Genomic DNA, 26339 nt, shown 5'->3' on the forward strand with positions numbered 1-26339 from the left:
ATTTTCATTTTCAAGGCCTTATTTAGCCATAAAATGTGTATCCCATTAGCTAAGAGCAGATCTATGAATTTCATTTCATTTGGTGACAGGAGAAATAGTGATGTATGTATCACCCTCTCAATAACTGCTATTAAAAGGTGTGTGTTTCATGAAGAAACAGTGTGTTCCATGTCATAACATCTTTCATGAAATATAAGTGAGGGCATTTGCAGCATAAGAATTTGAAAAGTATCAGTTCGCTCTTATTTTAAGAGTGTGGGGAAAATACAAGCCCCTTTTGTGGCTGGAGCTGGCCACCTGAAAAATTAGGATGGATTTTGCTGGCTCCAGCAAAGTCAGTAGGAGATTTTCTATGGCCTCAATGGGGCCAAAAATTCTCTGAGATTTCATACTATTATAGATATTGTACAATTTAGCCACCAAGGTCATTAAAATGCTATAATCCCTTGTGTGATCCATGATGTGGTAAAAGCACTTACAAAGGTATTGCTTTCTAAACTGGTGTAATTATAGTGGTAATTCCCAGAGAAGTATTGCAAATGCATTTCCAGTTCCAGTTTCTCAATTTTTTTGTCAGTGTTCATTACAGTAGTGATATGCTTCTGTCTAAATCTTGTTGATGTCCTTCCAGAGGGCACTAAAAACCCTAAAGTAAGTAAAGAAAAATTTAGTTGATGATTCTGACTGGCTTCTGAATTGCTGCCTTTTGAGCCCTGTCCCTCAGCTCATAATCTATAATGTTTCCTCTTATACTACACAGACTACTCACTCCATGTTTATATTCATCCCCTCACAGTTTGTCTAACTTAAAGAGAATTAGGAAAAAAAAGAAGAAAATTAAAGTCCTCGCCACACCAAATGTGGATGCTTTGGGCCTAACAAGCCTGAGACAGCTGTCAATACTGAGCTGCATTTTCAGTCCCCGGGAAGTTTGCAGCTGGGCAAAGCTGCCCTGTGGGGCAGTGGGGGCTGCTTTGGTTGGGCTCTGGTGACAGAGCGTGGGCTCAGGCTCAGAGCAGAGGTCTTCTCCTCCTGGCACTGCAGAGAACAGGAAGCTTCTCAAGGTACCAAAGACACACTGAGTTGTGATCCCTCCTTTTCTGGTTTTAAGAATGGAAAGGACATCAGGTCTCAGAATTCTGGCAAAAAGGATTCAAACTTAGATAAACATGAGTCTTGCAAGTGGTGAGAAGAGGGCCTGACTGTGATGGTGATCCTCTCAAAAGTGATGAAATTCAGCTAGAGGTAAATAAAATTAAATGTTGTCTTTATGACAAGTGAGAAACCTGATCTTAGTGCCCACTTATTTTTAACCTTGCAGTCGCACCATATTCCTCAATGGCTGGGGATGAGGCACAGAGGTGTTGGAAGCTCTGATATTTTGCTTTTTCCAGGGCTTGAAATTAGTCTCACGTGCTCTCTACATGGGTGATACATGAATTTCCATCTGCTCTGAAGATGTCTAGATGTGCATTTCTCTTTGCTTCACAAAGCCACCTCCTTTCTACTGCTTAACTAAACTCTCAGATGTTATTTGAACAAAGAAGTGCTGTTCTTTATGAAGAAAACCAGGAATATGCCCAGGGTATTTATTCTTTTCCTTTGAGTGTTTCAGTCCTTTGACTAATGCTGACAGGATTTCTGTTCCTGGTGTGTTGCTAGCTTCACGGGTGCTACCAAATAAATACATCAGTCTGGAAGATGATTTCTTACAACTGCCTGGCAAATTGCAGTGACACTGTCAACTCATTCTGCACATGCTTTTATCAGACAGATACCAGACTAAAGACTAAATTAACAATACCTACTTTGATCAGATACAAGATTAAACATCAAATGAACAATACTTACTAGGCCTTACTGTAGTTTTACATCTCCTCATTAGCCCCAGTCACCAACAGAAAACACTGCAACAAGGAACTTTGTGTCTTCTAAGGTAGAAGGAAACCTGCAAATAATAACATTTTGATTAAATACATCCCCTGAAAACTGGTAGTGTCTCAAACAGATTGCCAGTTTGGACTTTCAGAAACCATGCAATTCAGTGTTTCTTAAGAATGAAAAGCATACAACATTTACATCTCAGAATTCCATACATTCTTTTCTAGTAAATAAAGCCAGGAATTTCTATTTTTTCTTTAACAAGAATTTTGATAATGTTTAGTACATGTGTATAATACACAAAACTAGAAAACCCGTGACTCTCTTCTGAGAGTCCCAACACACATGTGGATCCAGTTGGTCAATGAGTCCAAACAACCATCACCAGAATCCAATCAAGCAATCACCTCGGCTAAACAATCTCCATACCACATTCCACATGGGCACAAACACAGGAGCAGCGAATGAGATAAGAATTGTTTTGATTCTCTTTTCTCTGCTTCTCTCAGGGGAAATCCTGAGAAAGCTAAATCTCTCTCTGTTCAGAGGGTATGTGAATACCACACACAGTCTACGAAATCCATATTTACAGCTTTGTTGAAAGTTAAGGAGATACAGAGGTGCATGGATATAACATTGACCTGGGATTCCAAGAGCTATCACCATGCTCCCACCTGGCTGGGAAAGAACCAATTATTCCACAGGTTTTGGATTTAATTGTGGGGATTTTTGCTTTTTGACTTGAGGTCTTTTGGCTGGCATAGCTAAGAAGCCACCACATTCTAGGGCAGGATGTCCAGTCTTGACCCAGCAGGTGCTGCAGCCCTTGGTGACTGTGACAGTTTGTACCACGGTACAGGAGTCACAACACAGGTTTAGCAGCTGTGTTGGCCAAGTAGGTGAGCAGTGCACAAATCAAGCCCTTTAACCAAGACTTTATGAAGCAGAAGCCTGCCATATATTTCATTGATATAAAAGGGCTCAAAGCTCCTAACTGGTGGCTTTGGTTGCTATAATAAAAAATTTACTAAAATAAGTACCTGATATATTAAATAAATTTTTGGTGATAAATAGCTTGATCAGTTCTATGAGAATGACAGAAAACTTGATAGGATATATAATCTACTGGGACAGCAGGAACTCTCTGTGGTTACTCATGTATCTACATGGGAAACAGGAAAGCAAGAAAATGTAGTGCTTCAAGCATATTCTAAGTAGATCACTGTGCAGAAAAATTCTCTCATCACAGAAATCAAAAGGTTTATAACAGGGAGAGGCAGTGCCTGCTCTGCAGTGACAGCTTCATGTTTATTTATTCTAGAAAGAATAAGAAGGAGATACTAAAGTAAGGACAGGATAATTTTATTCCCAGATCAAATAAAGGAACACAGAGTGTGTTCTCAACAAAGTGATTACTTTAGGGGGAACTAATACAATGAATGTTATTAAATTAAACAACTTTTTTATAGGGTATCTCACATTAAGGATTTTAATGTAAGTAATATTTCTGTCAGGCAAAATGATGCAAGACAAAATAGCTTTTATAGAGCTACAGATATTCCTGTAGAAATGTATTTTATCTAGTATACTTCCTCTGTAGCAAATTATCACTTCACTTAACAGCTCTGAGAAACAGGGATGTCAGGAGCAAAGATGACTATTCTCCTCTCACTAGATGCCTGAAATCTTTGATTTTAAATTAGCTATTAGGTGCTAGTTTACATAAAGCTGAGGTAAATGTCTGCTCAGCACAGATAGCTGGGAGAAATCCTCAGCTCTATAGGAGCTGTCTTCAGTGCAAATCCCAGTGCCTTGCCTGTCTGCCCTACCATCGTGTGGGAAGCCTTAGGAGTGAACCCTCGCAGTGCAGAGCGTGAGGTGCAGCTAAGATGAATTTTTTACAGAAACCATGCTTTCTCAGTGCATTTACTCACACTGGCTGTGGCAATCAGAGCTAAGAAATGTGGACCTACTGCATCTGTTCCTATCCTGAAATGGACATCCGTATATCACCACACTTGAAGACCTAGAGCTACATTTTATTATCCTAGAATCTGAGAGGTCTCAAGGGGTAATTATGTATAAAATGACTAAAACATCTTGCCTCAGGTGCAGAGTTCTGGAAAGCCATGTCTTCTCTAAGGGTCGTGAGAGTGAAATGAAAAAGCCTGACTGCATCGTCTTGTATTGTTCCCTCCAGTGCCTTTGCTGGTAATTTATCAAATCTGTATTTATCTTAGCATTTATATATGGCTCCCATTGCACCACTTTGCAATATTCAATTCCTTTATTCTCACAAGGGCCCTATTTGGTATATTCTGCATCACATCTTATGCAGTCTTGAGGAGAAGGATCATAGAAACAGAAAATGACAGGAATGTAGTCCGTTTTACTTATTTGCTACCTCAATCTCTAAATTGTGGTTTGATGCTTACTAGATAGGGCTTCTGTCTCTCATGTGGGAAATATGAAATGAGTACAAGGAAACTGAGTTTGTTTAGAAATATGAAGGGCTCACAGTTGTCCTCAATTTTCTGCTACTTTCTTCCAAGATACTGAGGACTTTTCAGGAGCTAGAGAATTTACACATCATGTCACTACAATTATTTAGTCAAGGTCTATTGCTTTTATTATTCAGGAAATTTGACCACAAAATGCATATGTGCTTTTTGTGCTGGGCTATAATTTTATTTTCTTAAGGCACTTGTTGAAATAAGACCTGCATGTTTTAACTCAATTTTGTGTTTTAATTCTTTTACTATCTCAATAAAAATCTAAAAGGCCTCCCAAAAATTCTACACAAAACAAAGCAAAAACCAACAAATAAATAAATAATCAACCCCCCAACCCTTTTGTTTCTCTTTGTATTGCAAAGGATTTCTAAATGTTTTAATCCTTGCTCTAGCATACATTACTAACCCCAAGTGCTGAAATACCATCTTCAGTGTGGAGATAATATAGAGATCTCTTCTCCAACCCAACTCTTTGCTGGGACAAGAGATTTTGAATTCTGTGGTTCCTGAAGTATTGGATAATCCCAGAGAAAGGCTGTTTGGCTTTGGTACAGAACCAAGAGCAAATTGTTGGGCAAGGCAAAGTCTGCCTATTTTCTTTATAATTCTTGCAAGGAGGGAAGCCTAGCATATGCTGTTAGCTATTTATGCTCATCCTGGCTTCACAGAATCATGGATGGATGCAGGCAAGTGACACATGGAAAAACAGGACTCAAGAATTCTACTGCTCCAGGAGAGCTTAAGTGGTAAAAGCAGTATCCAAGAAAAATGGAGGCTATATTTTATATGGAAAATATATTTTTGGTGGGCCTAGACTCAATAATTAACCTTAGTATTCCCCAGGTTTTTATTAGCAAAGCATATTACCTTCAGTCACAGCACTTACAGGTAATGTCAGCTCCTGCTGTCATTGCTGTGCTAACTTGAGTGGTTTATTGGTCACTTGCACAAGCTATCAGCCAAAGTACAGTGGAATAATAACACCGATTATGAGAAAGTCTGCTAGAACTCTTTCAAAAAGTTAGAAAGTTACCTACAGATATGGAAAGGGAGGTGCAAGCTCTGGCACTTTGATGTCTAACCCTCAAACAGCTATTCTCTCCCTGTTGATTTGATAGTAATTCGAGTTTTGAATAATACATTGGAAAGACTACGAACTTGAGGACTTGTTACAGACATTTTCTCAACAGTCCTAATCCAGACTGGAGGCTGGAGACTTTGGCTACAGGCTAATTGTTGATTCTTGTTTACCCTCTGGGCACTTTTCACAGTTCTGGCAGAAAAAAAAACAGCCTTGAAGTGTTTGTAAAATATGGAATACATTAGCATCGTAGCAAATGAGAAACAAGTCCCAAAGTCTTAATGCTAAAGTTGGTATGAATGTAAATTTAATAGACCTGCAGTTTTTCCTTAACAGCCCTTATACCTTCTCTTTGTTATTCACAAGAGAAAACAACCCTTCAATAAAAATATTTTAACCCTAGAACCATGCAAAGAAGTATTATCATCCTGTGGAAGAAAGAACATAAATTCAATGTTATTTTCCATTTGTTTTTATTTTATTTTTCACACATAACAATATAAGCCTTCCCATCACTCCTGCTATTAACATATGGAAAAGTTCAACTGCAGAATTTACCCCAGTGATGAGGTTCTCTGATTTGTTCTCAACCACGAATGTTAATGCCCAGTCTGCCAAGAGGTATCGTTCTTTAATTTATTAATGCACATTTATGAATTTCTGGGGATACTGAACTGACTACATATTTTGAGATAAGGACAAGTCCTGATGAGACTTAAACCATCCCCTTTGCAGACTTTGTATTAAGGGGTTTGCAATGCACATAAATGCTTTTATTATAAATAAATGCATCAAAAAGTATATTAAAAACATCTCTTATATCACATTTTGATTTCACATCTTGTGTTTTGTTTGAACTCAGATTTAAACATGGCAAGTGAAACTGGATAAAACACTTCTCACCAGCTTTGTAGTTTTAGAGAGATTATTTAATTTACTTTGTGGATTTTTCTCACTGACAAACCTGAAGAAGTACAACTGAAAATGATAGACTACCAAATAGCCAGTGAAAATTTCTTCATGCCAGGAAAAGAATGGACATAAAGAATTTATTAGCGGGCTGAAGGTATTCTCCAGTGTCATTTTAAAAGTTCATCCCCCAATCAAGGCAAATAATAATGAAAAGAAATTTAAAAATATATTTAAAGTTCACTAAGTTCTTGTATGTACAACATGTGAGTAGTTTAGCTTTCTCAGCACTTCAAGATGTTTGAAAACTGAGCTATAAAGGAAGCTAGACACCCAATTTGCAATGGAAATATATAAGATGATGAATTTGATTTAATGGGCTCCAGTAAATCATAACATTAATGCTATTGCATGATACTTCACCTTAGCACCAGATTAAAAAAAAAAAATCTGTCTCAAGCTGAAAAACATGCTCTAAACACTCCAAGTCTGAGAAAAGAGCCAATTACTATGAAAGCGGTAAGCATTTTAAGCACATCTGACTTTTGGTTTCAGTACAGATATGAAACATGGATGAAATATCCTTAACAATTTTACTCTTTAAAATTTAATATAGAATTTGAAGGACTAATGGACCTTTATAGATTAACATGTTTGTCACAGTTTTAAAAAGAATTGAAGAGTACGTCCGGTTTTGGGATGAAGAAACATAACCAATTTCACAAATCCCTTTTATCAAAACATCAATCCAGCAGAAACCACAAATATCACACAGAGAAATAATTAAAAAGTGTATGAGCTGTGAATCTTGGATTATAACCAACTTAAAAAAATTGCAAAGTCTTAGTCACTTTATTAGATGCAAGTATTTTGTCTGAATTTTCTTCCTGGAACTCCTGTGCCTTCTGTTCTTTCTTCTATTTTATTTTGCTTTTTTTTTTTTTTTTTTGGTTTTTTTTTTTTGATTATAACTTAACTATCTAAAATTGTGAGTGCAGTAGAAGCTTCTGTCATGTGAAATGGAAAGGAAGAAGTATTTTCGCAACCGACAAGTAACTAACCCAGAGAGTCTCTGTTACTTAACATTTGGTCAGGATCTTTTCCTAAAGTTCCTCAATATGAAAAAGAAACCACCTCCTCATAAGCTTCCAAGTGTGAGCAGTAAGGGAGCTTCATACCATTTTCCAATGGCCTTTGGAAGGATAAGGAAACTGTAGTGTTCACTTATTTCTAGCCCTTCCTTCAAAATTGCAGAAGGCACTTTTTCAAGCAAGTGTTGCATATATCATTTAAACATAACTCTAAAACAGGCAAATAATTTGTCACCCTGGGAATCTAGCAAAGCAAGAGTTATTAAAATATGTACATAACTGCAACAAGCCATAGAAAGGTTGTAGAAGTGCAGGCATGATTACATAATATTCATGGTTAGGAAAAAGACAATCCAGAAATTTTCAGTTGTACTAAATCTACAGACTCAAACGAGAGAACAAAGTAAAAAGCAAAGCCTCCAGACCCAGACTGGAGTGAAGCAGAAAATTTCATCACTCCTAAGCTTGCGTTCAGAAGGGCCAGACATGTGTCCTGGTGCCTCTGAGCTCCTTTGGGCACACATAGAGCAGGCATGGCTGCCACCGAGAAGGGAACTCCTGCCTTCCCCCACATGGGCTCCGGCAGTGTCTCTGGCCCATGGTCTCTGCCAGGAGCCACAGATCCATTCCTGCCCTTGCTGCAAACCTTAGTGAGTTATGAGCAGCTGTGCAAAGACCTGCTTGTTTTCCCTTTGTTACCAGTGTCTAATTAGACACTGCCTAACACACAGAAAAACAGAGAAATCTCCTCGGGGAGGAGGTTTTCAGCTGCAGTGAAAGAACCAAAGCCCATGAAAGTTCTCAGAACGTGGGTCTCCACGTGCACATGTCAATCATGGCTTGACTGACAGCCAAGGTTGGAGATGAAGCAGCATCTTCTGGGTGTGTACATCCTCCAAAGGATGATGAATACCCAGATCCCCTGTCTGTCCCCAGGACTGACTTCCTGAAACCGCCTCTTTCCAAAGATTGGGTGTGGCAAAGATTGGGATTGGCAAAGACAACATTGCCATTTACTGGCATCTTTGGCTAAAGGAGTTTGTTAAATAGCCATTCAAAAAAAAAAAAAAAAAAAGGGTTAAATAATTCACTGTTTCTCATTTTCATCAGAAATAGAGGAATTTCTTCACACTGCTTCAGAAGGGGAATCTTTTCTGGCAGAGAGGGAGTGGGAAATGGGCAGCAAGGACAGAATCACAACAGCTGACTGTCTGTGCAATTTATGGCATGATTTTTCAGAGAGAAGTGCCCCATCTGTGCAGACTAAAGAAGCTGCCAGCAGTAGAAACAGGCAAGGTTTTTTTTATATACTTGGAGGTGCTGGTGACATTTCCCACTTGAAGCTAAGGACAGAAATGTGGGGTGCAAAAGGAATGGTAGAAGTATTCCATGACCTGTTTAAATATGGTTTTAACAAAACTAGGGCTAGGGTCACCTAGGCTATCTACATTTTTACTGCAACTGGGCATTTTGTTTCAGCAGATTATAAGTGTCATACTGAGAATTTCCATACTTGCTTCCTTCTATGCAAATGCCATCCTGTTTTTCAATTGTCAATACATATGAGTGGAGAAGCACTCTGACTTGTGTATGAGACATACCAGAAAGGGGATGCATTTTATCCTTGGCAGTAGAGCAAAGCTTTTAACATGCAGTTCACTTATTAGCCTGACACCAGCTCTTAAGAGTTGCTGTAGTTATTATTTATCCTAAAAATGTGATATATTTTCTACTGTCTTGTTGGGTATGACAGAAAAAGAAATTACTCTGATTTTGCCTTCAACTTCTCAATAGTTCAAAGGAGTAAAAAGAAAATAATTACATGAAAAAAGTGAAAACTGAAGCAACCCACATAATTATTTTCTCCCACCCAAATAGCATGACTGGCGTTTGGAATTTCCTCCTGCCATCAGTAGAACACTGGGATTTCCCTTTCCATTGTACAATTTAAGCTTCTATAATTTTTGCATACCCAGAGCAGAAATATCTGCTTCTATTCCCTTGCAAATACTCTGTAGTAATTAGAAATTACCTGAAAACACAGTAGGATGTTGTGAGTTTCCCAGGGAAATCAAAGATGGGAGTTGCTAGGAGAATTTGGGTTGGGAAGTCTGTGACCACACTGGGCTGACAGCACCCACAGAACATCAATTGCAGGGTGTGGCAGAAAAAAACAAGAGGGAAAGGTGGCTCTCAGCCAGGTCAGAGGTGGGAGCTTGGGTCCTGTGTTCTGGTGTGACAGACACTGCTCTCAGCTCATGTCACCATGCTGGATATGAGGTGGATGTTGGGTATGGAATTTATTTCTCATGTACCACCAGCCTCAAACCAAGCTAATCCAGGAGGCTGGCTAAGCTTTGGGCAAGTCAGAATGGTCATCATGCCAACAGATTGTACTGCGCTATTGACCATGATCTAGGAAAGATAATGGGTTTTGTCCAAGTCACTCTAACACTGAAATTTGTCCTTGGATTTAAGCCTGGGACTAAGTCCCACTAAAACATTGTTTAGGACACAGAATGGTTACCATGAACAGTCTTACTTAAAGTCAGAGTAAACTTAGAGCAAAAATATTCACAGTTTTTAATAAATGCAGGCAATGAGATCCCTCAGAACAGTAGGAATTGGGCCCAACCAGATGTGTTTGTGCAACCCAGTTATAAGATCTAAATTTAGACAAGTACAACCACAAACATAAACAATGTGTAGTGAGTGTTTATGGCCTGTTCATTTATATATGCCATGATTTTGTCTGAACATCCTGGCCCCAGAAAATCTGAGAATTGTTTAGTTTAGATCCCAAAGTGTCAATTTGGATACTCCTGGCTTTTTTTTTCTCTGCAGGAAGCACTTCGTTTTCAGGAGGTGCTGAAAAAGATATGTTCAAACTTATCCTGTGCTGGCCATCCACACAATAGGGGATGACAGCCATGGAAATGGTGACTCCATTCCTATAACTTCATTGCACTGACCAGTTCAAGCACCTATTGTAAGTGAGGAGCTCTGCAATCTGGAGGTGCATGTGCAAGCCAGCACCACACATTCAGAAATCCACATTTTCCATAATTATAAACCTGGCTCACAATGTTCTTTAAGAAACAGGAGTTTGCTTTGACTATAGCACCCTGTATAGAAACTGAGATCTTAGTAAGAGGGGGAAGACTTCAGAGGTACAATGAAACAAAAAATTAAGCCTCAAAAAAAAGTGAAAGGAAGAACTGAAAAAATCAACACTATCTATATTATAAATTTTCTGGATCCTTTCCTGGAAGAGAAAAAAAAAAAGGGCTGGAAAGGCTCTTCTGTAGATATATGTAAGAAGTTGACGGTTTTGATTTGATCAGTTACTGGCATGATGCCATAACTGACAAGATTCTTCAATAAGTTAGATTATCCACCACTAAAATCTTGATATATAGGGTTATTAAGATCCAAAGTCTTGCTGAAACCAAAGGAATTTAGGATCCAATCCTTAATTCAGCCTAGATTTACAAGGTAGGACTCTCTGAAGAGCTAAGAATAAATCCTGCAGACAGGTAGTTCTGGCACTGTTCCAGCTGTTATAAAAGCTGTAATGTCTTTTTAGGAGGTCCAGCAACCTGGGCAGTTTCTGAGTTGGTCTTTTTGAAGATACCTACTGTGGCCACAAATGCTCCTGCTTCTCAAACCCCACTGGATGAACAGCACCTCTTAAAAACAGTCTAGTGATAATAAAACCTCACCTTCAACGGGGATTTTTGTTATTAAGTACAGGAAGGGTTTGAATATTCACAGCTTTTACTGTCTCCTTCTACGTGCCCAGCACACACAGTTCCATGATACACCTCTTCCCACTCATACAACAAATGGTGCACTCTGTTGCTTAAAACTCACTCACTGTGCACCTGCTCTCATTATGAAATGTTATTGTATTTGGAACTTGACATAATGATGACCATAACTGGCCTGTCAGTGTAGATCAGAACAATTCATATTCATCATGGCAGGTAATTGTAATTAAACCTTGTCCCTATTTCATAATATGAACAAGCATTTCAAGACCTGACTGGGAAGGGTTCTAATAAACAGAGCTCCATTTTTAAAGGTACAGAAATTTTGTCGATATAAGACAACAAAAGGGAGACAAGAATTTTAAAAATTAAAAATTAACATGATGTATATGCTGAAGGCTGTAGTTTAACCTTTGAGAAACACAGCTATCTGCAGCATTTTTACAGAGGAATATAGAAAATTTTTAAGGTTACCAATGGTAAAGGTATAACTTCCTTTTGGGACATCATCCTGTACATTTAAAATCACCATTGGAGCAAGCCAGTGTTTTCAAGCTGCTGTCTGCCAAAATGCCCAGTGTGTCCTATTATCTACAACAGTACGTGTGTTATTCTTTCACAAATCAAAGCTGGTTTTCAAAACTGGACACATATGAGCAAAAACTAGAAGGGAGCAGCGCCTGAATATGGCCCAGGAAAGATTTTCAGTATTTTAAGATCAGAGCATTTTATTCTTTTGGACGGAGTTTGTTGGTGCTTGTTTTTTGTGCAGCATGATATTCACAGGTATGGCTCAGAAGACACCGTTCTCACATACAGGAGCGAGTGGATCCACGCCTGCGTGGCTGCACTGATATTGATCATGTCTTCTGGGGATATGCAGGGAAAGAAAAGGAGGACTTTTCCCTTTTAAATCCGTGTTAGGAATTATGCAGTCCTCCAGTGGAGCCCCTAGCTGGCTGTATGTGCTGCTTTGTTTCCTGTAGGGAGAGGGATATAAAAAGTGCAGACAACGAAACCTAACTAGAAGGGTAGGCCTCTTAAAAGTATTCATTGTCTGGGGAAAGAGGGAGGAAGGAACTCACCTGACCTTGACCACCCAAGCTTTTAACACTCAAAAAGACTTTCAAAGCTTTCTGAGGGAGATTTACAACTGTGAAAGGACTCTGGAATTACACTGCAGCAGAAGGAATATAATTCACCTTGACTTACTCCCCTCCCCCAAAATCACCCAAGTCCTTTCTGCATTTCTAGAAATGTGAATACATAGTTTTGGAAATTGATTGCCAGAATCAAAGAAATTCCTGGCTTAACACCCTCACACAATCTCTTCCTCTAAATTTCTATCACTTCTCTCACACTGGCTGCCTTTGCTGTGAGAGTCAGCCTCCTCCATGTCCCAGCTCTCTGTGCTCTCTGCAACAAAAGAAACCCATCACCCAAGGTCTGGGGCTGCTGCAACTAACACATTACAGCCATAATAAGTTCCTAAAAGCACTTACTGATAAAGGCAGCTGTTGTGGGCAGGCTATAGTTCTCAGACCTCTGGGCTCTTATTATCAATGGCAGTCCTGTCTGGATGCCTCCTTACTTAACTACTGCAATATTATTGCTGGCTCTATCCCCAGAAAGTCCAGGCAGGGTTAGGGAGCCACTGTGTTGCACATTCAAAATTCATGGTCTCTAAATTTTGCATTATATTTTTGTTGTGCTAATATGTCCCAACAGCAATAATCAAAAATATCTGCTTCCAGAGGCACTGAGAGAATGACTCCAGATCAATCCCCTCTTCAGACCTCCAAGAGAAACTGTTTTTGTCAAAGACTTCTTGAATAATGGGCAATATACAAACAAAGCTCCTGGAATTCTCAGCATCTAAGGCTGCTTCTTCAGTTTTAACTTGCACAAACACAGGACTGTTCTGGTGGCAAAAAGCAAGCACTTTTCTCTTATTGTATTTGAACAATTTCAGGGTCTTAGGATTTTTAGTGCCTAAGGGTATAAAACAATTCAGTGCCTCAGAGAATGTATCTCTAATAGTTTCTTTCAGTCAGAGAAGCTGCAAAAACAGAATAAAGTTTTCTTTTTCACTCTTCTTTTTATGAATCAAGAAAATGATGAGAGGCTGGGGCAGCTTCTGGCAGGTGTGACTCCCAAAGGGGCCCTGTGCCACTAGTGTTGGTGGCAGCGATGTGTCAGATAGCACGTGGCACTGCTGTGCTGCCTCCCATCTCACTCAGCCTGCCCAGAGAGCTTCTGAGTGCTGGCATCTCTGAATCTGCTTTCAGGTTCTTTACTGAAGGTACAAATAATCATGACAAGCTACAGGAATGTGAGCTCTTCCCTTCTCTCCTTTCTCTTTGCTATGATGTATTATAATGAACATTCTGGGGCAGATCAGTAGAAAGCCGCTGAATATAAATAAGCCTCTGCGCTTAAAATATCAAAATTTCAAGTGTTCCCTGACTTTTGGAAAAAAGCTGTACAATTTTATTTGCAGACTTTACTGCTAGGATTTTCCTGAATTATTTTATTCATTATGTTTCTTCTTTACAATCAGTATTCATTTCACAAGTCAATAACATATGGGATGTATCAATATGCTCAAGCGAAGATGACACATTCATAACTCATACAGCTGTTTTTTCACACCTGAGAAGGAATATAATGCTCCATATCAGTGCTCATCCACAGCTGTACCACATAAATAAAAAAACCTAGATTGTGTGGAAAAAAGAAACAGTGACTTAAAAGAAAACTCAGCTGCCTAACTGCACATTGCTGCACTCTTCGGAAAGCTAGGAATCTATTAAGCCTGCTTGTGAGAAGTTGTTCTTTTGAGATTAACTCTTTCTCAGGGAACACTGCACTACTGACTGTGAGCTGTGATTGGAAATGAAATGTGAGAAGCACCAGGAGGAGAAACAGCCATGCCCTAGGCAGGGAACATCCCTGGGAGCTGCATCGAGTCCCACGACTTCAGACCATTTTAGACCAGGAGGAAGGGGTTAAAGATTTTGCTGGATAGATTTTGCACTGAACTAAAACTCATTCGTGTCTTTAAGACCCAGCTGCAGCTCTCTAGATGAACTTAAAGAGCTAAGACCCACCCCCCCCGCCACAGTCTCTCTTCCCAGAGCAAAGCGAACCAACAGCCACTTCTGGCAAATGCCTAAACCTCCCCTTTCTTGCCATCTCTCCTCTTCCTCAGCATTTCCTCCTCATCAGAAAATGCTCAGACTTAGGAACCTTTGCTCTCCTGACCGCACTCATCCTGGCCCTGTCTGTGGCAGGCACAGCCCAGGTGCCCACAGATAGCTGTGTTTGAGAAACACAGCTCTCTGCAGCATTTTGAAAGAGACATATAGGAAATTTTTAAGGTAACCAATGGTAAAGGTATAACTTCCTTTACACAGCTATCTGCAGCCCTGCTGTGAGCAGGTGGGAACAGAGGGCACAGTGGCCCCAGAACCCAGCCCCCTCCCAGCTCCAGACCTTCAAAAATGCTCAGACAGTCTCTCCTTAATAGTGTCACCTGGTTATTCTGCTTCAGCTTCCTCATGCTGTGTATTTGTGTGGCCAAGAGCTACAGAGCAAATTCTAAGTATTTTGTTCAATTTACATAAATGTGTAAAGATTTTTTAAAATGGTTTACACTCTTTTTTCCCCCAGCACTATTTGATTAAAAAAAAAAGATCATCTGTAGAAAGAAAAAAAAGTCTGTCTTCTAAAATATTCGCCAATTCTGAGACTTAAGAAAAGAACGAACTACCTGCAATTTTTCTCAAACCTAGACAGGCAGGACCAAAGCTGCATGTTCCTGCAGCAATTATGTAAATAAATGCCCTGACCCCAGAGAATCACTGGCCTTTGTTGATCACATTTGTGAACAAATAAAGCAGCAAAAAGACAGCACAGTAATGACCACACTTCTGCAGGAACAGACAGAAGGGAGTTGGTATTTCCCAAATAGATTAGGAGGTAGCTGAAATTAATATTTTCCAAACTCTTTTTTTGGGTCTAAAAAAGTAATGGAGGCAAAAATAACTACTAGTAAAATTCATTTACTTAAGGGTTATGAAACTCCTTCCTGTTCCTTGTTCCCAGCTGTCTGTTACAATCTATTGCAGGACTGTGACAGCATTTAGGAGTTTAATGCCCATGGAATAGAAAGTTGTCACAGGTTGATGGGCTCCTGCTGCTAGATAGTGTCCACATCATTAATCATGGACACTTATCTCCTCTGCCTCACAGGAGAGCCATAGTGACACTTGCTCACTGTACAGTGGAGGACACCAAAAACTATAATCTACCAGAGGTAAATTTACCATGAGATTGTGACAAGGACCACAGACACATCCAGGCAGCTCAGGAGCACATTTATCACGCAGTGATGAGGACTGCAGCTGACCTCTGGCCTTACCTACACCTCCCTGCTCCCACCTGCAGACCCCCCGCGGCCGCTCGGCCCCTGCGCTGCGCAGCGGCTGCAGGGGAGCCTGGTCCTTGACTGCCCCTGTGCCAGCACCTCTGTGTGCAGTCTGAGCTGGTGGACCAGGAGAAACAACAGCCACGTTTGGGTCTGAATGGAAAGGAAATTTTCCTTTGCATTAAACCCAAAAACCTCCCTTACTTCCATTTGACACAGAAGAATTTTGTTGGGGAAAAAAATTATTTGCTCTATTTTCTTAAAGACATTTCTGATGTAATTAATTCAAATGAAAAGGAAAGGTTAATTTCATGCTGCAGTCAAAAGACAGAAGTGCATGTAAAAGTAAAAAATTTGTTGAAATATTCTGAAAACCCAGGTTAGCTGAAGTTCTAAATAGGACTTGAGTTAACAGGTCCATTTAAAAAAGACTATTGTAACTAACGGACTATAAAATATTCTAAGTGCTGTTAGCATTTCTCTTCAAGCTGTCCAACACTGTAGGAAGAAAGGGGACACTTCAATGTCCAGAATTTTAGATAAGCTCTTGATGAAGAGTCAAGCCACTTTGAGAGCTGTGCATAAAAAACAGAGCAAATATCTGAATCACATTCTACCAAGATACCAAGAAAAGATGTGAGCACATGCACTGTACAATATTCTGGTTATTTACTACTAGCTGGAACTGAGACAGCAAATACAATACAGTTAAGAAGAAAGAAAATTACCCACTGCTATGACTTATTGAAGGGAAGGTAGATGGCAGTGTACTCTATTACTTGAGATAGCTAAATCTTTCTACTCTTATACAAAACAAACATATAAAACAACTAGATTTGAGCTTGTGGGGACAATTTTCCCAAGGGAGGTTAACTATTACCCCGCAAAGCTTTTTTAGTCAGCTGAAAAATATTTTTTTTCAGGTCCTACTTTTCTGTAGGTAACTGATAATTTACCTTGGACACTTCCCTTTACATGAACCAGGATTTCCATAGGAGCTGCAAAAGTGCTAATGAAAAAAGACCTGGTTATAAACAAACAGCCTTCTTGATATTTGCAGGTTATATTAAAGGGCTAGTCAGTATTTTCTTTAGTTTCTTTTGCATTTCAAAAGTAAGAAAATGGATATTTTGAGTACCAAAGAGCATCACAACTGATTTTTTAATCTCAGAGGGAAAATATTTTTCATTATTTTCTTCTCTATTGCTTTTATTTCTTTGTATGATCTGTAATGTGTCCCAAAAGTAGAAAAATAAACCAATTCTTACTGCTTTTTAAAACTAACATAAAATGTTAGATGTCAAAAGAAAAAAACCCAAATCATTATAAATGATAATTCATAAAATAATCAATGGACAAACAAATAAAAGGTGGTAGATGCTATTCATCATGTTAGATGACTGTTCAAGCAGGTGAAAAGATGAGTACTTGGATAAAGATGAAGTACTTTGAAATTATTTTGCTTAGAACTCAGTGTTACAAACACCAAAGGTGGGATTTTGATCCCACTGTGGCTTAAAATTGGTGTAATTTTGCTGAGTTAATTTGGCTTTATTGAGACATAACTGAGGTCAGAACTGTATCTTGATGCTGCTGTGAGTGAATAAAGGATAAATCAATATTAAGTTTGCTCTTTCTACATTTGTGGTTTTTTGATGGCCTGTAACAATGAGACACCAGTGTGCTACTATTATCCTTCATAATGAAAACTTATCTTGACTTGGACTTTGCATTTCAGAACTTCCTTTTGATATTTTCAGATAGTTTCTTTGTAAAGATATGGATGCTAATGTTGTGTTGAAGGGGAGCAGTAAGATACTGTTCTAGCTGAGCTGCTGACAAAGTTAATTTATGCAATTTATTTTTTCTCGGTTTTGCCTTCATGAAATTCATATTGCTAGTTCTTATTTTAAAAATGAAGCAAATCCAGTGACACAGAAATAAATGATCCCTTTTCCTTGTTTCCATAAACCACTTAACTATTTGCTACGTGACATAAAAGAAAAACATGCAAACCACACACACAAGGAAGAAAGATAAAAAGGAAGTGATTCTGACCTGATCTGTTATGATCACTTAGATATAGTGGATATCTTAATCTTTTGTGCCATTGGGTATCTGTACTACAGTATTGCATAAACAGAAACATGAGTGACCAGAGATGTCTTTTCTATAGCAAAGACTGAAATATTGGACCAGAAAATAATCATCTATGTGTTGAAAATTTGTGAATGTGTGATTATGAACACATTTTGAAGATGCTAGGAAAATTCCAGGCACTTTCATATTTTCCTGATTTTTCCACTAATTGTAAGATTTCAGATATGTTGGCCTGCTGCAAGTACACTTGTAACCTCCCCTTATGCAAACACAGCCTAATGGGAACTCTCCTGCCACAGATTTACTTTGAAAGATATGCTTTGCACATATTAGTCTATTTTAATTCCAAACATATTTTAAACCTTTATTAGTGATCATGGGTCAGAGTGGAAATGAAACAGTCAGAGTAGAGAGGAGGAATACTTGTTCACCTTGAATTTATTTCAGGTTTATTCATTTTTCCCATGTTTAAGCCTGTCTCTCATTCATCTGGCAAACGCAAATGAAACCTAGAATTAGTGCACATGAATAATTTGGTGTAACCACATGCAGTATATGAAAGCAAAGCTCAAGAAGAAAGAATTACTTGACATGAATTCTCCTGTTTTTCTGACAGTTTTTCTGGCCTGATAAAGTGTTCTATTTGTATATTTGCAGTGCAGTGTTCCAGTAGCATGTGCTCCTATATAATTCCTTCCAGTCTCTTAACCTTAAAGAATAGACCTGATGCTTTCTTTCTCATACTTTACTTGAGATATTTGATTTAATTTAAGTTATTTTCAATGCTTTTAAATATTAAAATGTGGGATATCAATAAACTGGTACCATAATGGACAATTTGGTTTTTTACTATCTTCTGTGATGCTCCTTTGCTCTGAGGTTTAAGACAGTTGGTGAAAGGCAGAAAAGTTACATTCCTGGAGAAGGAAGAAATGAAAATCTCCATTCCCCCTGGTCCTGTGCAGCATTTCAGACTCTTTATATCATTAGGAATAACCCCCCTTCACTGAGTATTTTGGCTTGGGACCGTGGCAGTAGGAAGCTTGTTCAGTTACTGCCTATTCAATTTTAAAACATACAATTGGGTTTGTTTAATCATGGCCTCTGCTGAGACATGATCTTATGATGCTATAATTTTTTTACCAGACTACTAGGCAATAAAAATCCCAGAGAATTCAGTGCATTTCACAATGTTCACTTGATTTCAACTTTTGAAAATTCACTATTCAAGAAGTCACTACCCTGGGCTGTAATAACAAATCACATGAGTGTTCCAGGTCCACCTCAGCACAGGATTGCTTAAATTGCCTCTTCTATATGGGTCAAAAAAGAATCACTTTTTTTAACAGCTACAACTGTTTCAGGGTAAATATGTAAATAAAACTATAGCCATTGGGGCTTTCAAAGACACCTGAGAGAATTCAGCTTCTTGATTTTATGTCAGTTCTACAGGCCTTGAAAATTTCAGTTGTGTGTGCTGAAAAACTCATCCTATATCCTTTTAGACACTCACAGTGACAGGAACATTTTGCATTTGTACAATATATGGGTACATATTGTACCCACTTAGTGATAGGTATGAGGAAGTGTCTTAAAGAGAAAACACTTCATGCTGGATGCATGCAGCCCTCCATAACATCAGTGTTGTGGGTTCAAATACTGAAATTTTATCACAACTTATCTGTTGTTTTCCAGGGAGACAAAGCTCACAATACTCCAACAAAGGTTTATCTCAAGGAATATTGATCCTTCAGGAATAAAAATTAATATGAAGCACCAATAATCTGGAGGTTATTTGAGAAACCCAGTCACATTTGCATTTATTCCCCTGTCAATTGATATAGGGATGTTATGTCATTATTTTAAGTTTGCTGATAATTGAACGGAAATAAACATAATAATGAAATCACTGCTGGATTACATTCTGATAGGTGACAAATCAATTTATTTATGATACTTCCTTTGTCATACTGAGGTATTGTATTGTGCAGATGAAACCTCTCAAATTAATAAAACTGTTAAATCCATAAAGTCCTATGTACCAAATAACACACCATAGAAAAAGTACCAATTGTTAAAAGAATAAAACTGATAAATGCTAGCATGAGAGATCATTTGGTAAAACAATCTTGCTTTCAAGAGGGTTATGCTGTAACACTGATACACCATGGTATGAATATATGCTTAGAACCTCAGTGTGCATGCATCTACAGATATGTGCCCACAGAGCCATGCACACACACTGATGCTGTGACCTCTGTTATCTCTTTTGTATTTGATTAGTTCTGCTGGCAGGTACCAATTGCATGCTACACAGAAGGAGCCCAGTGAGTCCCAAACAGTTGCATCACAATGTTATTTAATAATGTTTCTGTGGTGCTTTTAATTTTTAAATGAAATATGATTTAATAACAAGAAATAAAGCTGATATTAGGCTCTTTCAAACATAATTTAGCTCAAATGGGATTTTGTAAAATTGCTAGACTTGTGTATAAAGGAAAAAACTTAGAGAGAGACTTAAAATTATTTAATAATGTATTTATTCAGCCCCCCTTCCACCACAGGCTGTGTATATCTGCAAAAGATTCATTCATGTTGCACAATACACTTCAAGAGGTCGTAATGAAGCTGTGACACCGACCACCTTGCCAAAGATACTGCACAGACGACCCTGGCAAATACAGAGTACAAAAAGCTCTACAGCAGTGCCCTTCAAATTCATGGTCTCCCTTTAGTGATCCCGCCTCTAACAGTCATTTATTTGGTAACACTGAAAGAAACATTTTCCTTATTTAAAGTCACTGAAAAGCAACATGGCACAAAGCAGGCTGGGCTGAAAATTTTAGGGAATTAACATATCCTAAGGAAACTGAATTATGAATTACTGGAAGACTGAAACTGCCTAGCCAATGGGTCAAGACTAACTTTTAATAAACTAATGCATATTCTTTTTTTTTTTTTTGCAGTTTGAAGACTTTCAAAGTGCACAAGGCAACAGTGCTAACTAATATTGCAAAGAACAGTTAGTATGCTTTAAGCAACAACAACCAACCAAAACAACCAAAAAAAAAAAAAAAAAAGGCTTTTAGTTCTTTAATTTCTGATTCTGGATTTTCAAATGTTCCAATACTCTGTGGTGGGGTTTCAGTTTACCACTTCTTTTTTAACAAAGGAGTGCATGAATGGACGGACGGAGATGGGACTGAGGAATCCCAAAGCTCAGTCAATCCTGGCTGCACTTCACAGTTGAATAAATGACAAAACCTACTGAAACTTGATCAGCTTCCAAAAATTGTAATCAAAATGGAAATTGAGATAGAAATTTCCCAAGACTTCCTGAGAAATCTTCATAGCTATTGTACTGCTCAGGTAGCCTGTTCCGAGGATTTGTGTAACCAGCCCCTGAAGCCCAGGCTCAGCAGGGTGAGCTCTGCTGGCCCAGCCCCGGTGCAGACTCAAAGGAAGAAGTGTGGGGTGAGGCAAGGAGCAGCCTCAGGCAGCTCTCCTGCCCCCTTGCCTTGCAGCCCTCAGCACAGGGTGCTCGGGGTACTCAGAGGAGGAGGGAGGCTCTGCATGCAGCAGCCGAGTCTCCTCTGAGGCTGGAGGAGATCCTCAATAAAACTACAGCAGAGTCTGTTGGACCAGCACCTCTGAATCTTTAAATGGGGGTGGGATTTGTCCTGTCAGTTGCCTTCCAGCTTGTGTGCAACCCCCTGTAGTGCAGAGATGGAAATCTGGATGGTGGAGATTCCTACACTTGTTGGAGGCTTTTCATGTTCCCTCCTGGATCACACTACTTGTCATGTCACAGGTTTACCTTTTAAGAGCTCTTTGAAATTGTCATGTTCTATTTGACACTGATACATCCCCAAGTCAATGTGCATAAGATGAGTAGATAGCAAGAGCTGTATTTTTTACCATATGCATAAAAATTCCCAGCACTGGCAAACAGAGAAAAGACAACACATGTATTAACATCCTGAATAGGCTGTTAATTTTCTCCCCCAAACTGGAAACTTTTACTAGAGCATCAGCAGTTTCACAGTAAGTAAACAACCTGTAGTTTCACAGTGATCAAATGATTACAGCATCAATGCAGCAGCTCTAAAAAAAGCCTTTTAGTACATCATGGGCCACCAAGACCAAATCTTAACAAAACACAAAATATGTTCACTAAATAATGGAACAGCTGAAAGATGAGAAATTTCTGTAATAATTTCTTATTAAACTGATGCTCTGTGAATATGTTTAATGAGTTGCCAAAATAATCTCAACCTGGCTTAAAAGCAGTAGAGAAAAATGTAAACTGCCTTGTGGCACATCTGTTGGTGCTGCTGGTATGGGAGGCTTGACTTGCTGGCATTCCAGGCACCAATGCCAGCCTGATTACACAGACATAACTGTTGAATTTTGAAACAGCAGAAGCACATAAAATTCACAATTAAATATGATTCTGTTTCCAAGTGGCACTACAACAATGGAAATATCTTTATCTAGGAATTTAAAAAAGTTATTGTTATTTTAAATGGAAACAGTTTTTTTTTTTCCCATGTGTTTACTCCTAATGAGACAGTAGTGGTAATTGATCTGATTTACTGGAAAGTATAGGCACATCTTTTATAAATTCTTCTTGCAAAACCAGTGAGTTAAACGAATTTAGAGTAGGGAGGTTTTACCTGCATCACTTGTGTCAGCGATCTGAAGGGAGGTGACAAATAGGCATATAATGAGACACATGGCTTTATACCTGGCAATCTCACACATAAAAAGAATGTCAAGTGTATTTGACAGAATTAAATGAAACTAAAACGTTAGCATTAATTGCTACTCAGTGCTGTATTACCAGCCCCACAATCCAAATCAATTATGAAGATTTGTATCAGTTGTGAGACCAAAAAGATTTTGGAAGCCTGTCAACTCTAGGGTGTCATTACCTGATGATGATATGACTGCTCTGGGTTCTGCTCAGAACAAGGAGAGTCACAACCACCCCTTCCAGGACTGCAACCAAAATGGTACAAATGGAGTATTTTAAAGGAAATTTGACAGGTATACAGTTAAACATCAGAGGTTTGAACAAAAAGATGTGTTTCCTGCATGGAAATACAAACCTCAGATTGCTTAGGGGAGTACACCCCAACCTGCCCATCGAAGTTAAGTGAGAATTACTACTGTGTGCTGCTCCAGAAGCCATTTAGCAAAATTAAAACACTGATACACTGAAATATTATATACTTATTTTTTGCTAATAGTAGATATATTTTAGTACCTTAAAGAAACAGTTGTGTGATGACTTATCAAAGTTTGCTGTGTTGGTCAATTAGTCAAGGAAGTAACTCCTCAGTGGTGACAGCAGAGATGATAAAACCTTACAGTAGAGTACTGTTAGATAAGAGTACTTTGTCACTGAGAAAAAATTCCTTCTAGAAGCCATGGCGTTGGATTTTTGTCACTTCATTCCATCAATGAGATCAAATAATGGTGATTTAGGTAACAAGAAGAAATTTCATGTTAAGGAGTGGTAAGTGGATGTGGCTCTTTCCATAGGCCTTCCCACTGTTCTTGCAAAAGGATAGAGAGGACTATATTCAAAGTTCTGCTTTTATTAAGAAAATAAACCCAAAAGGCTTCCTCCATTTTCAAGGGAATAAATTGCTTTCCCTTTGGAAGTACAAAATGCACAAGACTGTCCAGGAAGCGTTGCCTCCACCTTTGTGGTGGGTAGCATCTCTTCTCTGTGCACAGTGCATAACACCTCTGCATCTCTATTGAATTGTTTCATTTGAAACAATGTCTTTTGCATATATGGAGGAGAAAATATTAAGTAAAGCAAAATATTTCTGCAAAGCAAATCTGCAGACTGGAAGAAAGATAAAAGCAGAGTTACCCAGAGGCCCAGCAGCCTCTGTCTCTCAGGCTTTCTTTTCCCTCTGAGCTGAGCTGTGATGGAATAGCAGATGGACAGTAGTCACTCTTGTATTGGGTATTGATTGGCCTGATGCATCAAACATCATCTACTTTGAAACTGCAGCCTACTGCCCAGTGTTAAATGCAAATAACTGGTTAAATCACACAACCCTGAATCCTCCTAAGAATAACACACCTGCATCCACAGGAGAAGGGAAAGGAGAAGAACCTGTCAATGAAGCATGACTTCCTGAGTTCCAGTGGGTTTTGCTTCTTGGTTTGTTGGATTTTTTTTTTTTAATGCAGATTGAAGTATCTGAGTCTAAATATGTCCTATCTTGTGAACACATTGAAGCTATCCCTATCTGTGCCCAATCTAAACTCTATATAAAAAAGAAACAAGCAGTGCCAAATGTGTGAAACCTAGGATGGGGTGAAAATATCCATTACAGAAGGATTCTAATTTTAGTTTTTCTTCAAGATCATCAAAGCATGCATTATTCTTTAATGAAAAAATGGCAACTACTTTGTGTTAGCCAAAGTTTACCAAATAAGGATGCACTTTGGATGGTGCTGAAAATGAAAGTATTAATGTCAAAGCTGAATGAAGCACTGTTTTACCATATTTGATTCTTGCTATAGGAAACAGGCTCTTGATTTGCATCTTGGGACTGGCTCATCAGCACTTGTCCCACCCATCAGTTATCAGCTTGCAATATTTTACTGATATTGACACTTCATGCTGGGAGACAGGAACAGCTCAGGAAAGATCACTGAGTCAGGGAACAGTATCCTTCACGTTTTCAAGCACAGAAGTCTACTGTCTGCTTCATCTGCCTTCACCAGCATATATAACTGAGGTCAAGAAGATTTAGTACTTTGGAGTATTTCAGTCAGCCAGAGAAACGTTAGAAAAGTTAGAGAAAGAATGAAGTCAAGAGCCATATAACTTATGCTTGGACCATGTTCAGTGGAAAGAAGGACATGAGCCCATTACATGGAAAAGCCAGGCTAATGTTTATACATTTTCAGTGGTTTTCCCTCCATATGTAGGCAGTATAAAGATTACTAACATAAGATTTGATTTTTGTCCCTCAAAGCCTCTAAACAGAGTAGCAGTTCAAAATGTTGACTGTGGAGCCCTTGTGATGGCTGGGCTCTGAGTCTCCCACAAACCTTGAGTCTTATTGAAAATTGTTTTTTATTGAGCTACATCAAATCCTGTTTTAGCAGAATTTTCTAGTTCTCCTGACTCTTTTTCTTCTAAACTGCAAATTCATCATTCAAAAACAGTTTAAATAGGACATATATAGTAAAACTGATAAGAAATTAATAGAAAAAAGAATTAATTCCCTTTTTCAATAGCATGAAAGTAAGATATAAATGTGTAGAAGTGGAAGTCTTTCAATTATGTCTTCCAAACTATAAGCTACTCAGTGTAATTAGAGACCAAGTGTGAAACCCTGACCTTATTAATTCTAGTAGTCAGGGACATAAAATTATGTTCCAGCTAAAAAGACCTTCAAATTTACCAAATCTTCATAGTGTCTGTTTTCACTTGCATTTCAGAATACCCTTACCAAGATGATCAGTGCTAACTAGTGCTAGTTACCTTTGAAATTTGTCCCATGATCAAGACATCAGCATGTTTTGGACATGCTTAACAGCATAACACATCTGGCTTTCTAGTAAAATTTCCAATCTACTCCCTGCTCCTCCCTTTCCCCACCCCAAATTATAATCACCTTTCTGAAATCCATATAAAAAGTTAGCAGTGTTCCTGTGAAAGATTTTTAATGGTTACCATATAATTTTTTGGATTATATCTTATCTTGCACACTTTCAGAAAATAGTACCAGGTGCTTGAAAAGAGACTTTAGGAGAAAGGCTAAACCCATGTGTCCCACTAACTGTCCTGTGATTATGGGGTATTTTGCTAATCAAGAACACATTCATTCACAAGTAATATCTTGTTAATTCTACCTAAAAGAAACTTGTTACACATGGTTAATTTTTCAGCTACTAAGCACCTTTTCTGGTTTCTTCAGTAATTCCTAAAGTCCACGGGGCTTCTTTTTGGTTACATCTTTGCATTAAAACCAAACCAAACAGAGCAAGTACACAGAAGCAGTCCCTCAGACTTGGCTACTTCTGCCTGCACAAGAGCAGACTCTGAGGCAGGTTGAACTCTGCCAGCTATCCTGAAGTTTATGGCCTCTCAAGGATGAATGGTGCACTTCAAGGAATAAGATTTAGAAATGCACCCATCACAGCACTGTGAAACAACAGACTGGAAAGATGAATAAGAATCTTTGCTCTGGTCTTTATTAAGTCACAAAGGCTTAGTAAAACATTTCTGGGAGAACAACTACATTTGTCTTTTCCATTATAGCATTTGAGCCCTGAACATCCAAGAATCCTATTCTTCTTTGATATCTGCTTCAAAACAAAACTAGTATCTGGTGTTAATATCACTGATAGACAGCATACGTATGTGTAAAGAAATAAGAATTTTACCTTACTTCACACAATAATCTTTTACTGCAATTTTTGATTCTGTAATTTGCAATTGCAACTTGTTGATTCACATGCTCACAGTCTGCTAAAGTGTTTTCCATTGCTTTTTTGGGCATCCTTCATGCACAGCAGGTGACAAAA

General features: G+C 38.5%; 1 protein-coding gene and 1 long non-coding RNA gene across 2 annotated transcripts in view; both read right to left on the reverse strand.

Moving 5' to 3' along the window:
- The window catches only part of ZMIZ1 (zinc finger MIZ-type containing 1), a 717720-nt gene that overhangs the window by 403325 nt on the left and 288056 nt on the right, over nt 1-26339 (reverse strand). The window lies entirely within an intron of this gene.
- The window catches only part of LOC137477944 (uncharacterized), a 295868-nt gene continuing 272136 nt past the window's right edge, over nt 2608-26339 (reverse strand). Inside the window, exon 7 of the long non-coding RNA XR_011001298.1 lies at nt 2608-8191. This is a non-coding gene — a long non-coding RNA (uncharacterized lncRNA). The remainder of the gene's footprint in view (nt 8192-26339) is intronic.

This window comes from Anomalospiza imberbis, chromosome 8, assembly GCF_031753505.1.
Source record: "Anomalospiza imberbis isolate Cuckoo-Finch-1a 21T00152 chromosome 8, ASM3175350v1, whole genome shotgun sequence".
NCBI classification, from domain to species: domain Eukaryota; kingdom Metazoa; phylum Chordata; class Aves; order Passeriformes; family Viduidae; genus Anomalospiza; species Anomalospiza imberbis.